This window comes from Camelus bactrianus, chromosome 4, assembly GCF_048773025.1.
Source record: "Camelus bactrianus isolate YW-2024 breed Bactrian camel chromosome 4, ASM4877302v1, whole genome shotgun sequence".
NCBI lineage: Eukaryota > Metazoa > Chordata > Mammalia > Artiodactyla > Camelidae > Camelus > Camelus bactrianus.
This window is the reverse complement of record NC_133542.1, coordinates 86,213,914-86,229,383: the sequence shown is the minus strand read 5'-3', so window position 1 is coordinate 86,229,383 and position 15,470 is coordinate 86,213,914. Positions and strand designations below refer to the sequence as shown.

Here is a 15,470-nt window from a genome sequence, read left to right as displayed (position 1 = left end):
AAACTGGAAGTATGAGACCTACAAAATTTGGGGACTAAACATAAACCACAAAAGACAGAGTCAGATCTAGGATCATACTTGAAGTCAGGGTCAAAGATGAGAATGGAGGAGGGCTCCCTCCTGAAGGAAGGCTGGTAGCTCCTGATCTCCTATGCAGTTGTGGCTAGGGAGAAGGGAGAACTCAGACCAGCCAGTAACCAGGAACTCAATGAAGCAGCCTGTGATTGCCCACGGGACTGAAACACCACTGCAGTTCTGGACTGAGGCTCCATGGAAGCGAGACAGAGACAACTATAAATTAACTAAGCAACTAAGCAAGGAAGCCTGAGCAGAAAGAGAGAAAGGGAGGTGGAGAGTAAGTGAATGAAAACAATTAAAAAATATACCTCATTCAAAACATGCCATTCAATCAAACTTCTGAAGTACATTTAGAAATCTAATGCCAATAAAGGCAACAAACAAAATCAGCCATCAAACCACTACTTCATTTCAGATGAAATTAATATATAAAACAGTCCAACAAAATAAGTATATTTAACTGAATTAAAGACTTAAATTTAAAGCCTGAAACCATAAAACTCCTAGAAGAAAACAAGCAGTAAGTTCGTTGACATTAGTCTTTAGGGAGGTTTTGCTTTTTTGCTTTTTTTTTTTTTTTTTCCTGTCTCCTCAGGCAAGTTCAACAAAAGCAAAAATAACCAAATGAGACCACATCAAACTAAAAAGCCTTTGCACAGCAAAGGAAATTATCAACGAAATGAAAAGGCAACCTACTGAATGAGAGAAGACATTTGCAAATGATATATCCAAAAAGGGGTTCATATCTAAAACATATAAGGAATATACACAACTCATTATTTATAAAAAAAAATACAATCTAATTTTAAAAATGGACAGTGGAACTGAACACTTTTCCAAAGAACACATACCGATGGTAAACAGGCACATGAAAAGATGCTCAATATCACTAACAATCAGGGAAATGCAAGTCAAAAATCTCTCAGGATGGCTATCATAAAAAAGATAATAAATAATAAATGTTGGCAAGGATGTGGGGGAAAAGGAAGCCTAATACACTGTTTGTGGGAATGTAATCTGGTACAGCCACTGTGGAAAATAGTATGGAGGTTCCTTAGAAAATAAAAACTAGAACTACCATATGATCCTTTAATTCCACTTCTGGGTATTTATCCAAAGAAAAACACTAACTCAACAAGTTATATGCAAACTAATGTTCACTGCAGCATTATTTACAACAGCTAACATATGGAGGCAATCCAAGAGTCCACTGACAGATAAATGGATAAAAATGTGGTCTATATATACAATGGACTATTACTTAGCCATAAAAAAGAATGAAATCTTGCCATTTACAACAATGTAGATGGCCCTCAAGGGTATCAGGCTAGACGAAATAAGTCAGGCAGAGAAAGACAAATACCATATGATTTCACTTGTATGTGGAATTGTTTTAAAAACAAAACAAATGAACAAACAAAACAGAAATAGACTCAGTTTCAGAGAATAAATTAGTGGTCATCAGAGGGGAGGAGGGTAAGTGGTTTGGGAAGGGGATTAAGAAGTACTACAAACTTCCATTTATAAGATAAATAAGTCATGGGAATGTGATGTACAGCATAGCGAGTATAGTGAAAAATACTGTAGTAACTCTGGATGGTGATGGGTGGTAACTAGACTTACTGTGGTTATCATTTTGTAATGTACAAAAATAACACGTTCACTATGTTGTACACCTGAAACTAATATAACATTGTAAGTCAATTATACTTCAACTAAAAAATCAAACTATATTTAAAGATATTTAAGATGAAACAAAGCCAAATAAAAAATAAGAAATTATACAGCAAAAAGCAGAACTAAAACAATAGATGGTTAAAAAAAGAATCGAGTGAAAATTATGTAAGCAATGAATACAGTCATTACAATGAAAAACTCAGTATACAAGACACTTTAGACTAGACAGAACCGAGGAAAGAACTGGTAAATTTGAAGATAATACCAAAGAATTCCCTCAGAATGCAGCCCAGAAAAAGAAGATTACGAGAAAGCAGTCAAGAAACATGAAGGACAGTTCCACTACCATCTAGGAGGTGACACAGCAAATGAAAGTGAAGAGAACGGAAGAGAAGCAATATTTAAAGAGATGATAAAAGCTAGGAATGTTCAAGAAATACATAAGTTCTCATATTAAGAGTACATTCTAAATACTGAAAAAGATAATTGAAATAAATCGATAAGTAAAATCAATTTTTAAATCCACACGGACTGAAATATTAATTGTAAAAAGAAAATCTCAAAAGCTACAAGGAGCACCCCGAACATCACTGGGTCTGACAGGTCGCAGGCTCAAGAGGCCAGCCACCAGCCCTGCAGCAGGACCCAGCCGAGCTCTCTGAGACCTGACGGGCCGTGGCGACAGCAGGGAACGAAGCAGCTCAGACCGGCACACCAGGCTGATGCAGAAGTCCACGGGCATGCTGCCGCTTCCTTAACAGTTGGTGGAGACAAGGGGAAGCGACTGTTTTTCATTTTAGAGACAGCCCCAAGAAACTTCCTGAAAAAGCAGAACCCCAAATGTTCCCAGCAACCTCAAGCAACAAGAGATTTGTCCTCCCTGGAATGATACTTGGTCTGGATTTAAATTTCTCTTCCGTGCCCACCACACTTCTGCCAGCAGCACCAAACATGGACTTTCTTGGACACCGTGTTCACCATCATGGTACAGCTAACTTTGGACCAACGGCTCATTATACAGCAGAAGAAGTGAGGCGAGGAGCTGATGCCAACAGGGTTCACTGTCAGCTACAGTTATTATTAGCTGCTATTTGAACTCGATTGTTTTTCATCCGTATTCCTTCATCACTTACTTATTTTTCTATCACATATTATTTCATCCTATTGCATCCTGCCTGAAAACACAAAGAAATAAGAATGATAGCCCGAGGTATCTACAAAGGAACTTCATTTTGGAGGATCACAGATGATTTCCAATAGAAAAAAAAAACGGCCTCAGAAAATTGATAACATACAACACACATCGTAATTGTCTGGATAAAGACTAGAGCCATACATTTTTTTTTTTAAGTTAGCAAACTTCTCATGTAGGTTCCCCTGGAAAGTAGAGCTCAGGCAAGCTAGAGAAGGTAAAGACCTGAATTTGCCTTCTTTCCAGACAAAAAAAACCTCTCACCAAAACCACCCACACGATGCTACCCAAGTGGTACAGATGGCAGTCCCTCAAGGGGGTCAACAGGGACACAGGCGCTAGAACTAGTCACCACGGTCTTAGAAACTTTCTAAAAACTTTGTCATATTATGGCACAAGAGCACCACCTACTGAAATAGTTCCAAGGGACAATTTGGTCTGTTTACTGAAAAAAGGCTAGCTGTATACCCACCTCCAGCCGTTTACTTTGGCTTCAGAAAAATGTAACTGCGGAGGGATGGACTTCAAATCATTTCAGTCTAACTGGCTGTGTCTCTTTCTTGTTTAAAACTAAGGCCCTTGCCAAGACCTCCTGAAAAAGAAACAGCTCCCCGCATTTTCGCTTTAATAACCAGTAAAATGAATCTTGGTACCGTCAGTATCGTCTCACCCGCCTATCCGGCTTCAGTTACCTCGGTGAATACTGCTATTTCTAGGTATCTCCCCTACCTGCGTTCCACGAAGCAGAGAAAAACTCGAGGGGAGAACCTGCAGTAGTTCTAAGAGGTCTGGAAAGGATATATGCAGTGTCAAGTCATTCAGTAAAATTTTTAAGCACACAAGGCACAATACTAAGGTTGGGGAATTTATTTCAAATTCATTTAAAGATGATGACAGCAGTCCCACTCCCCTCAAGGAGCTTAAAATGAATATAGACGTTCTAGACCGGCAAAGCTGGAGGCCAAACGATCTACCTGTAAAACAGAATAAAGCAGAAAATACATAGGGAAAGACAACTTGCAGGATATTATAACCAACGTCAGGGTGGAACTGACTGTGTCTGCTACGATGTACGCACACACAATACAACTAAAGCCATGGCAAAAATAGGGTTCTTTCTGGAGCCCTTCGAGGCTTTCATGTAGCTCTTAGGTAATGCCAGTTACAAAAACCCTGACACAGACTCACTTGGACAATTCACAGAAATTCTAGTCTGTATGTCATTTAGTTTTGTTGTATTTCATTGGTCTCATGGGGGTCCTCTACTTATGAGCCGTTGTACGTGTAACCTCTACTGCGCCTTAGTTGTGATGAAAAAGCAGCAGCTTGTATTTACTGCCAGTATCTCTGCACATGCTCACCCAGTACTAGCCAGTTTCTATTACAGCCAGAGCACTCACACAAAAACAAAGAAGAGATCCTCTACATGGCACAGTCAAGGATGAAATAACACATAGCCCCCAAATATCAATCATCTGATGCCTATAAAATTGCAGCTTTAATTTGGAAATCATAAAAACATCAAGTGTGTCTGTATTCTATTTCAACTGCTTCATAGAAAAAAAAACGATGCTTTAGGGAAACTCCAATTCTAGTTCTCCAGTGTACACATGGCTATGCTAAGTGCACAGTGTGCACTACATGGTGGCCTTGCTAATGCCCCATGGCAAGGGCACCCAGGGCAGTGTCACAGGAAAGTAAATCCAACTGAATGTGAAAACCTCAGGGAACAGTTGTGTTGAAAAAGAATGAGGTTATACAGGGACAAATTCTAAGATAAAGAGCAACTGACTAGTTGACATAAGTGAAGCAGAAAAAAAAAAAATTAACATGTGATTCACAGGCCCATAGAATTAAAAATAACAAAAGCATAAAATTGGGTTTTAAGCTGTGAGTATAAAAGACCATAATGTTAAAATATACCAACAGGGGTCTAGAAACAATTTCATAGGCTTGTTACATCGGACCAATTTTGAGCCTCATTAGAATTTCAGACGGGGTGAACAGCTGCAGCGACTTCCCCAGCACTCACTTTCTACATCCCTCCTTCCTAACAAGACCTGAAATTTCCTAGCCAGGAGATTCTGGTGAGACAAGAATGAGCTCTGACTGGGTTAAGCGGTGCTTCTCAATCAGGGACAATCTTGACCCACTGGGACCTCTGACAATGTTTGAAAACATTTTTGGTTGTCAGGAGTATGCTACGGACATCCAGGAGAGACCAGGGATGCTGCTAAACATCCTATGATTCCCAGGGTAGTCCCCAAGGACAAATGATTATCTACCCCCAAACGTCACTCCCTCACCCATGTTAGAACACTCTCTCTCACCCAGGAGCTACAAGAAAAAGATTCTCCTGTCAGATGTGAAGAAGGACACAGGAGCTCTAGTTGTTGCTGGAAGCCACCCCACAACAAGGAAGCCAGCCTTAGGACGAAGTGGGGCAGGCAAACACGAAGTTCAGGGGATGACTTCTTGCCATGAGGGCTCTTAAAAAGATACACGACTTTTTGGACAATGACTCCCTTTTGTTCCCTCTCATCATATGGCCTTTTCAGCCCACAGCACACAAGTCAATCACTGTAAGATAGTATTTTGACATTCTGATTTCAGATGAAGAACATTAAGTTACTCAACATAGCAGTCTCTTGTCAAGAATATCACAGAATAAGAAGATTTAAGAAGTAGTTCCAACATGCCACTTCATCTGTAGTAGGCTAAGTGATGGCCCCTCAAATGTATGTCCACGTCCCAATCCCTGGGACCTGTGATTATTACCTTGAGTGAATGAATTCATATTCATCTTCTATGTCAAAACACGTGATTACATTAAGGATCATGAAAGAAAGTGCTTATAATGGATTATCAAAGTAAGCCATAGAAGTAATCAGATGGGCCCTCATGAGACAGGGAAAGGGAGTCTGAGGCAAGCACACAGCAGAGGCCACGTGAAGGCAGGCAGAGAGTGGAGTGACGCAGCCACTAGAAGCCAGGACCAGACTTTCCCCCGGTGTCCCCAGAGGGAAAGCAGCCCTGCCATATTTCAGACTTCCACCAAGGCCTGTCAAGCCTTCTCTTTCTTCTTTATCGAGGTAACAAAAGACCATTTTTTTATATTTTATGTACAAACTGTAGTTATTTATTTTCAGATTATTATTTACCTCATAAGAAATGTTTTCATTGCTCAATGATGCCCTTTTCTATTTGTGGAAAATGTCTGGGTATCTTGGGTTAGGCTGGAACACATCATAAAACTTCCCATTAAAATTAACAGAAATGTTTTTTCTTCACTAGCTTCTCACTTAGTGACAGGGTTTGTAGAAATGAATTAGGTAAAGGTATATTTATTTCCTCTATGGCCAATGCCTGGTAAGTAGTTTGATCTCTTGACCCTCTTCATTAATGCCTTGTCAAGTATATCATATGGAACAAAAAGTTTTTAAAATGGTTCAAATATGTCATCTCATCTATAGTAGGTATATGGTGCCCCCTGCCATCCCAAAATGTATGCCCACATCCTAATCCCCGGAACCTGTTGATGTTACCTTTAAGGAATGCAAGAGCTTTAAGTTGGAAATCAGTGATCCAGCCCAACCCTTTCACTTCAGTGAAGAGGTAACAGGGGCAAGAGGGACGAAGTACCTTCCTTAGATCATCCATCTGCTTGGAGTCCCAGCTAGAGCAGAATCCAGGTCTCCTGGCACCCAGTCCAGTATTCTACCTAAGGTTATATGAATTGAAGAAGAATGTGATGAATAAGGATGAAAACTTTTTTTTTTCTTTTTTGAGATATAATATAGGCACTCTTTAGCCAAGAAAAGGGAAGGGTGGTGAATTAATTAATAAATACCTGCAGGCGAAGAAAACATTGACTGACTAAGGGCTACCTACACCTATTTGGCACTGATAACAAGACCTTGATTATCTTTCTGTGAGTCTTACAACCCAAAGAGTCTTCAAGACTTTACCCAAGATTCTCTTACACTAGATTACTGGCACTATATCTCAGTTGTAGAACAGAAACTTACAACTAGCTCAAGTCAAATAGAGGAGGAATGGGGGTGTTGCGAAAAGGCTGCAAGACAAAAGATCTCATGGATACCCAAGGAAAGAAAACAAAGTTTAGGTGCACCAAATGAGAACCACAACTAGAAGCTCCCCCCACCGTTTCTCATGGGTCGCCACAACCTGCTCCACCCTACAGCTTCTTGCTGTAGACTAGCTTCCACTGCTTTCTTGTTCCCTCTGACTTGCATGTGACTCTTTTGGTGTAGTTCGGATCAACTCTATATGATCCTTCAGCCCAAGGATTCATCATCATCTAATTTCCTCAGAATCTCAAGGTCCCCATTCTCAGGAGAATTTAATTGGCTCAATCTAGCCAATGGAGTCTCTACATTGTTTTCTATTGGGTCAGCTGCTCATCCCACAAAAATTGCTGTTTGACAGGGACTCAAGTCTGCAGATTCTTCAAAGAGGGGTGCAGCAAAGAGGAAATGATCAGCATACGTATTAAGGTACTCAAGAATTATATAGCTCTTTTATTTAGTTCAGGCTACCCAGGAAGATTATGTCATTTCTGTATCTGAGATCTGTGGAAGAGATCACCACAAACTGTAAACAGAGCAGGCATCATTTAAAAATTTCCTTTAGCACTATGGGTCTAAAGCAAAACCTTACTACTTAGGGCTGTATTATCAGATTTTATCATTTGTCCAGAAATACCTCCAATTAGCAGACCATGAAGGAAGCCTCAGGAAATGAAAGAATATCTCTGTTATACAATATGGTCACTGACTTGTCATTATTTGGGGAAAGGAAGGGAGAAAAGGAGTAAAGGGAAGATATTAGCAGTCTTTACGTAAGTAAAAATTCTATGAACTAATTATGGTCAAAGCACAGTGCAACAGTTCGACACAGCAGTGGAAATTATAACAGCACTGGTTCCCCTTGGGTAGTTAAAAAAAAAAAAAGCTCACAGGGATTAAAGAGAGGGAGGATGAATAGGCAGGGCAGAGAAAATTTTTAGTACAGTGAAACCACTCTGTATGATACTCTAATGGTGGACATATGTCATTATATGTTTTTCCAAACCCACAGAATGTACCACACCAGGAGTGCACTCTAAAGTAAATGATGGACTTCAGATGATGATGAGGTGCCAATGTTTGCTAATTCTAACAAATATACTACTGTGGTATGGGATGTTGATAATGGGGGAGGTTGTGTATATGTAAGGGAAGGAAACATATGGGAAGTCTGTACTTTCCACTCAATTTTGCTGTGAACCTAAAACTGTTCTTAAAAAAAAAAAGTCTATTCAAAAAGGCCATGGTGACAGAACAACTTTGGCTCAACAAAACTCAAACCTACTCTAGACACTCTTGAGCACAAGGGTCAGAAACAGCAGGAGTAGAGTGAAAAACGGCAGGAATGGATCTTAACTATTATCTGGCAGCAGCTGCAGCCCTCACACCCTGTATAATAAAATTAATCAGTTCCCTGAGCTACAATTTCATAAATTCAGACAGCCAGATGCTTGCTTCCTCTGGACACAGAGGATAATTCCTGTTGGTTGTATTATGAGGTATTATCTGCTTCAAAGTCTAGTATATGAACTCCTCAACCACCAGGAAATTAAATGCGAAAGTTTTTGTTGAGTCTCCCCCTAACTCTACCCTCAAGATATTATGCATTTCCAATGTCAACTAAAAATTTCATAGGGGAGATCTCCTCTCGCATGTAAGATATGAAGGTTTTTTGGTTGCTGGGTTTGTTTGTTCTTAAAGAAGTTTTCATCCCAACTTAGACTGCAGGATATTCTAACAGTACCATACAGCCTCTGGCATTAATTTCATGGGCCAATTTTTCTTTAAACCCTTCCTTTAACAGATGTTCCTTTTCCTGTCACAGGGATCCTGGTCTTTGTCTTAATCTCCCCTACCTCATCTTCAAGACCACTCATTTTAGGGGCAAGGTAATCTCAAGTAACAGCTTGATTATGTATATAGGTACCCAGCCTAAATACTAATAAAGTGCTACTGATCATTCCTTGTCACACCCCAAGTACTGTATTTGGTCTGGCAATCCTCAGAAGGTTTAATTACATTTTTTTGGATAAGATCTCAAAAAAAAAAAAATCAAAGAAAGAGTATGAGTCCTTTTGCTTACTAACTGTGGGTGAAGACCTCGAAAATTTTCCACTAGTTTAAAAAGCATAATTGTAACCCTTGGCTAATTAAAGTTAAGACTTGAGAATAAATAGTTCCACATAATTACTTTTGCCTACATTTTCCTCTGCTTCTGTGCCTCCTTCCTTATAGTATAGATTTCCTCCTCTAAGCATTTGGTGAGGAAGATCCTACGAAAGTATAAAACGTTTACATGGGTTTTACCCATCATTTTCAATGGAAAAAGAAATTTACAAGCCATAAACTTAATCATTTAAAACAACATTTCCCAGTAGTTTTGAGATATCTGTAGGGACTTTACAATCAAAGGGTTCAGGGGTCAAGTAAGGTTTCTAATTGTATGCTATAACCTCTCCTACAGCAATTCAGTGCACAGTGACTTGTTAAAGACTCTGGTAAGTATGGCATTCACATGATCATTCAATAAACATTCATTAAACGCCTACTGTGTGCTGGGCACTGTGCCAGAAATTAGTGATAAAATGTCAATCCCAAGCAGAGGCCCTTCTCTCAAGGAGTGTTAGAGTGTTTTTCAAACTACAAATGGTAAAATCAATTAAACAGATAGCAATTAAGCATTTTTAATACTTAAGTAAGTAAGATAGAATAGAAAATATCATAATACATCATACATAGAAAGAGTAGGTGCTGTTAGGTGAAACTATTTAAAACTATTTATATATATACACACACACATAATATATATATGTGTATGTGTGTCCTAAATAGGATATAAAGTGTATTTCTTATTGTGGAACATAGTGAAAAAGTTTTAGAAGACCCTACTCTAGCAGAAGAAATACATCACAATAGAAATTACAATAAAATATAATGGGTGATTAAAAAAAAGAATAAGTAGATGATCCTATGGGAACATCAAAGAGCATTCTCAAACCTTTTTTTGAGCCTAAACCCGTTATCACTTAACACTTGTTAAAAACCCATGGAAGAGAGGATTGAATTCCAGCATTAACAGTGTGAGGAGCTCTGCTGATCTGCTCTCCAGTGAAAGTGGTGAAAATTATTAAAACAAGCATTTAAAGCCTCTGGAAGTGGTCCCAAGGGTAGACAGCAAATGAAAAAAATTCAAGAAAATCTATGAAAATTTGTTAACAGAGAGTCTGTGGTATTTAAACAGACCACTATGTACCCACTTCCTCTCAACTCAGCAAGACCCCACTCCACACTGCTTCAGCCAGAAAAGTTCACGCTCCCTCCAGCTACTAGCCAAAGGGCTTCCTTTCCAGAAGGAGCAGGACTTTAGCTTTTCTCATCTTGCCTCCAGTTGCCTGTTACTAAAGCTAAATCCGGGAGGAGTAAGACTAAAAGGTGGGGCCCCTTTCTTCCACCCAACCCCCACTTGCAGAATGACAGCTCTACGTTGTGTGTAGCACATTGAGAATAATGGGCCCTGAACACTCCTGTCCTAGTGGTTCCACCCCAGATGTGGCAAGCTAAGAAGGCCTAAGGCTGCTGCTCTCCCACCAAGTGCTCACGTCCTGGAGCAAGAATGTCACTCAAGGAAGCTTGCCATTGTCACCAACTCAGCTCAAGAGCCCTGACTCAGAGGTTTTGCCTGAAGAGGAAAGCAGGTCATAACAGATAGCTTCTAATCTCTACCCAAAGGAACTGACTTCAGTTGCAGCAGAGTTTGGAGACGTTCAAACCTAAGCGTGCTTCTCAAAGTAGTAAATGATGTAGGAAAAGGCAACTGAGGGGAGAGCTGAGATACAGGCTGAAGTGCAGGCCAGCGAGTTTGCAGGAGAGAGCTGTGAATAACTCAGGAGAAGCCCTGCTGGGCTGGGAACAAATATCAGACACTGCCCTCATAAACTATTCCTTCAAGGGAGAGAACAATTTGTAGGATTTGTTCCAGGGATGAAAGGCTGGTTCAATATTTGCAAATCAATCAATGTGATAAACCATATTAAAAAACTAAAGAAAAAAAATCATCTCAATGGATGCAGAAAAAGCTTTTGACAAAATTCAATATTCATTCATGATAAAAACTCTCAACAAAAGATAGAGGGGATGTACATAACAAAGGCCATATGTGACAAACCTACAGCCAGCATTATTGAAAAACTGAAAGCATTTCCCCTAAGATCAGGAACAAGATAAGGGTGCCTACTCTTGCCACTTTTATTCAATATAGTATTGGAAGTCCTAGCTACAGCAATTAGACGAGAAAAATAAATAAAAGCTACCCGAATTGGAAAGGAAGTCGCTGTTTGCAGACATTGTTGAAAGAAGTTGAAGATAATTCAAAGAAATGGAAAGAGATACCATGCTCATGGGCTGGAAGAATTAATATTGTTAAAACGACCACACTATCAAAAGTATACAGATTCAATGCAATCCCTGTCAAAACACCAATGGCATTTTTTCACAGAACTGGTACAAATAATTACAAAATTTGTATAGAAACGCAGAAGACTCACACAGTCAAAACAATCTTTAGAAAGAAGAATAAAGCTGGAGGTATCACACCCTCTGTCTTCAAACTATACTACAAAGCTACCATAATCAAAACAGTATGGTACTGGCACAAAAACAGACACATAGCTCAGTGGAACAGAATAGAAATCCCAGAAATAAACCCACATTTATATGGTCCATTACGACAAAGGAAGCAAAAATATACAATGGGCAGAAGACAGCCTCTTCAATAGTGTTGGAAAACCTGGACAGCTACACAGAAAAGAGTCAAACTGGACTACTTTCTCACACATTATACAAGAATCACCTCAAAATGGACTCAAGATTTAAATACAAGATCTGAAACCATAAAATTCCTAGAAGAAAACATACAGTGTGCTCTTTGACATTGATTTTTAGGAATATTTTTAAATACATCTCCTCAGACAAGGCAAACAAAGGCAAAAATAAACAATTGGGACTACATCATATTAAAAAGCTTTGCACAGCAAAACAAAGAGACCATTCAAAAGATGAGCACTGATAACAGTTCTCAAGGCAGCCACCAACAATATCACCACCACCCCAAGCTCTCCTAGAAGCTGTGCTACATATAAAATTTTACTTTTATTTTTACTAGATAATTTTCAAAAATTTATAAAATGTTTCCATCATTTAAATAAATTGTGCATTGGGAATAATTTAAAAGATGATTCAGGAAAAAAAGTTAAATGCATAATCTTAAATTATATGTATTCTTGGTTTTGTTTTTTTGTTTTTGGGGGGGAGGTAATGAGACTTATTTAATTTGTTTTATTTTAATGGAGGTACTGGGGTTTGAACCCAGGACCTTGTGCATGCTAAGCATGCACTCTACCACTAGCCATCCTCCCCTCTTTAAATTATATGTATTCTTATTAAGAATATTTTGAAGCTCTATTATATACATGTATTCTTGTTTCCCTGTATTCCACTCAGTCAGAAGTAGTTTCTTCATCTTCGAACTATTTGTCCTGAATGTTCTCAACTTCCCAGACTCGTCTCCTTTCCAAATGAAACTTCATCCTTCCCTGAGGCCTCTGGGATCCCTCTCTTTTCCCATTCATGATCCACTCCTATCCCTTCTCATATCACTTAAGACTTTTCTCCATCCATTGTTCTCCCTGTCTACCACCTCCCTCTTGAGGCCTAGACCTGACAGCAAAACAGACAGATGACTGGAAGAGAGATGAGCATGAAAAGGAGAAATCTCCTGAGCCTCATGAAGGAGTGAGGCAAATCTCAAAAGTAATTCTGCAGCCTGGTCTTTAATTTTTTATTAAATGCAAATACCCTGAGAGGATGAACCATACTTTTAAACATTAATATGAATATCTTAGAAGGGACTTGCTGACAGTGAGTGAAGGTGATTAGGTACCACACCCAACCTAGTAATAGGGAAAGGCAGAAGAGACCGAGGTGCCAATGACGAGTGAATGAGAAATGTCAAAGACAAATTCTGCCCACAGCCAGACCAGGCAATTCCAAAATATTTAGCCTGCCATTTCTGGAATATTCAGTTATAAAGGATGGAGTACAGGACCAATAAGGCATGATCTATATACTATTTACTACAGAGCATTAACAAGATCACTTGATCATTCTGTGACTGTTACTTTGATTCTAAACCCATTCTTCAAATGCTTGTTTTAAACACCATCTTTCTTGGAAATCATTTTGTTAACAGAAAAAAAAAAAAAGCTTACCTAAATTTTTATAAACACATAAGAATATGCTTTACTCAGTGTGTTCACCATAATATTAAGTACAAGACAACTTATTTTATATGAACTAAGAATTTAATGAATGGCAATAGCTTAACTATTTTCAGCTGCCACTAGACATAAAGTTAAATCTTTTCCAAAAACATGAACAGCTAATTATTAGTCATCTATCCCTCTCTCTTTACATCCAATAAATGTCAATATAACAGAGTAATTATGAAGGCTGCTTCTGAAGGTAGACTGCCAAGGTTTGGAATCCCCACTATGCCCCGTGACCTTGGGAAATTATTTAACTTCTCTATGCCTCAGTATCTGCATCTGTAAAATGGGAAAAACTTAGGAGGGTTACTGTGAGTAATAAAATGTATTAAAATACATAGAAAGCACCTAGGCCTGTGCCTGGTTCACTGTAAGCACTCAAAAAAATGTTAGCTATTATCGTCAGTTATTGCATTTCTAATAAAAAGATGATGATTTCTGCTAGGTAGAAATAATCTCTCTTGGGGAATCTAAATTGCCTGTCAGCAAAAGTGCACAGGAAAGCAAGGGAGTCAACAGTGAGAATAAGCAGCAATGCCCTGGACAGGCTGCACCACACAAACCTGAAAGCTACAAAGTTGTTTACTTTACTATACCACAAATATTAGAGTCAGAGGTTTCAAGATATTGCTAAGCCAGTTCGGCTACATTCAAAATGTGGTAATACAAGATGGTTTGGTCAGCTGTCAAGTCATGGGTTGTATAAACACTAGTTTACAACAAAAATGACTATAAAAGTGGTATGGTTCTTACTGGCTATATTAAATTATACTTGAGGTCTTTTATTTTTCTAGCTGCAAATAATAGGGAGAAGAGTCTACTTGAGAGCAAGAACCAAATTTAAATAAACTGATTTCTCAACATAACTTGGAAACTTCAGTTCAGTCTCTCTTTATGTGCAAGACCAAACACAGTACAGTTTATAATTCAAAATCCAAACATCTCTAGCAAACTAGGTTCCAATCCTAGCTCTACCACTATTACCTGTGCTGCTCAAAATATTTTCATCTCTCTAAAAGAAAAGGGCAATGATACCCATCTCCTAGGACCAAAAAGAAGACTAAATGAGACAAATGTTAACAATAAGCAGTAACTGTAAACTGTTAATAAGTAACACAGGAAAATATCATTTGCTTGCACTCTGAGATTCTTCCTCCACAAACATAACGCTCATACAATAAAAAAAGAAAAGAAGAAAGAATCTGAGCCAAGAAATAAAGGGAAAACATAAAAAGAACATAATTTAAAATTCCTCCTATATAGCAGAAAAAAGGTTTTTATACCTGGGAGAAAGTGAAGATAAAATGCTATGTTACCAAAGCAAAGGAGAGTGGGTAAGAGTCATAGATATTTACTAAATAACACAAAGGAATCTGAAAAGAAACCAATTACTTCTCAGTCAGTATCAAAGATGAAGTTTATATGTAATTAGGAGCTCCAAGAAGGATGTGTCTATGATGGAATAACTCACAAACACAGAATTGGCTCTGATAAACTATAATTTAAAATTAGTACAATGTTAGGGGGGCGGGTATAGCTCAAGTGGTAGAGTGCATGCTTAGCATTAGGTCCTGGGTTCAATCCCCAGTACCTCCTCTAAAAATAAATAAACTTAATTGCCTACCCCCAACCAAAATACAATAATTAAATAATATAATAAGTAAAATATTTTAAATAAATTAATAATATAATGAGTACAATATTATAAATTAAATACTTTAAGTAAACTTAAAATAGACATCATAAATTCTATGAAGTTTTACACTTACCATTAATATTATGTTTTTTATACAATGATAAAAAAGTAAAAATAATGATGCCATGTAATAATAACGCCATGTAAAGGAGATCACATTGAGACCTTTACATATTTATTGTGAGATCTACACACATTTATTCTTTCATTCAACTGATATATAATTGCTGACTAAATGAAAAAGTATTCAATAACATTATTAATAAAAAAAAGAGTAAAACAAAAGAATACCACTTTTGCCTATAAAATTAGCAATTAAAAAATAATTCCTAGTGCTGGCAAGAACACAACTAAATAGCCACTCATACAGGTTTGTGGGAGTGTAACTGGTCAAGTTTTCTGACGGTAACTGGGAA

At 38.1% G+C, this 15,470-nt stretch overlaps 1 protein-coding gene across 7 annotated transcripts in view; it reads right to left on the bottom strand.

Annotated features, from left to right (window-relative positions):
* The window catches only part of FANCC (FA complementation group C), a 182,723-nt gene that overhangs the window by 132,814 nt on the left and 34,439 nt on the right, over positions 1 to 15,470 (bottom strand). For 2 of the 7 annotated variants that reach the window (XM_074363061.1, XM_074363062.1), the window contains one exon: positions 6,590 to 6,668. The exons of 4 other annotated variants lie outside the window; for them this stretch is intronic. The gene's annotated coding sequence lies outside the window, so the exon portion shown is untranslated. Of the gene's footprint in view, positions 1 to 6,492; positions 6,669 to 15,470 lie in introns of all 7 variants that reach the window. One more of the 7 variants, XM_074363063.1, reaches the window with a different exon arrangement.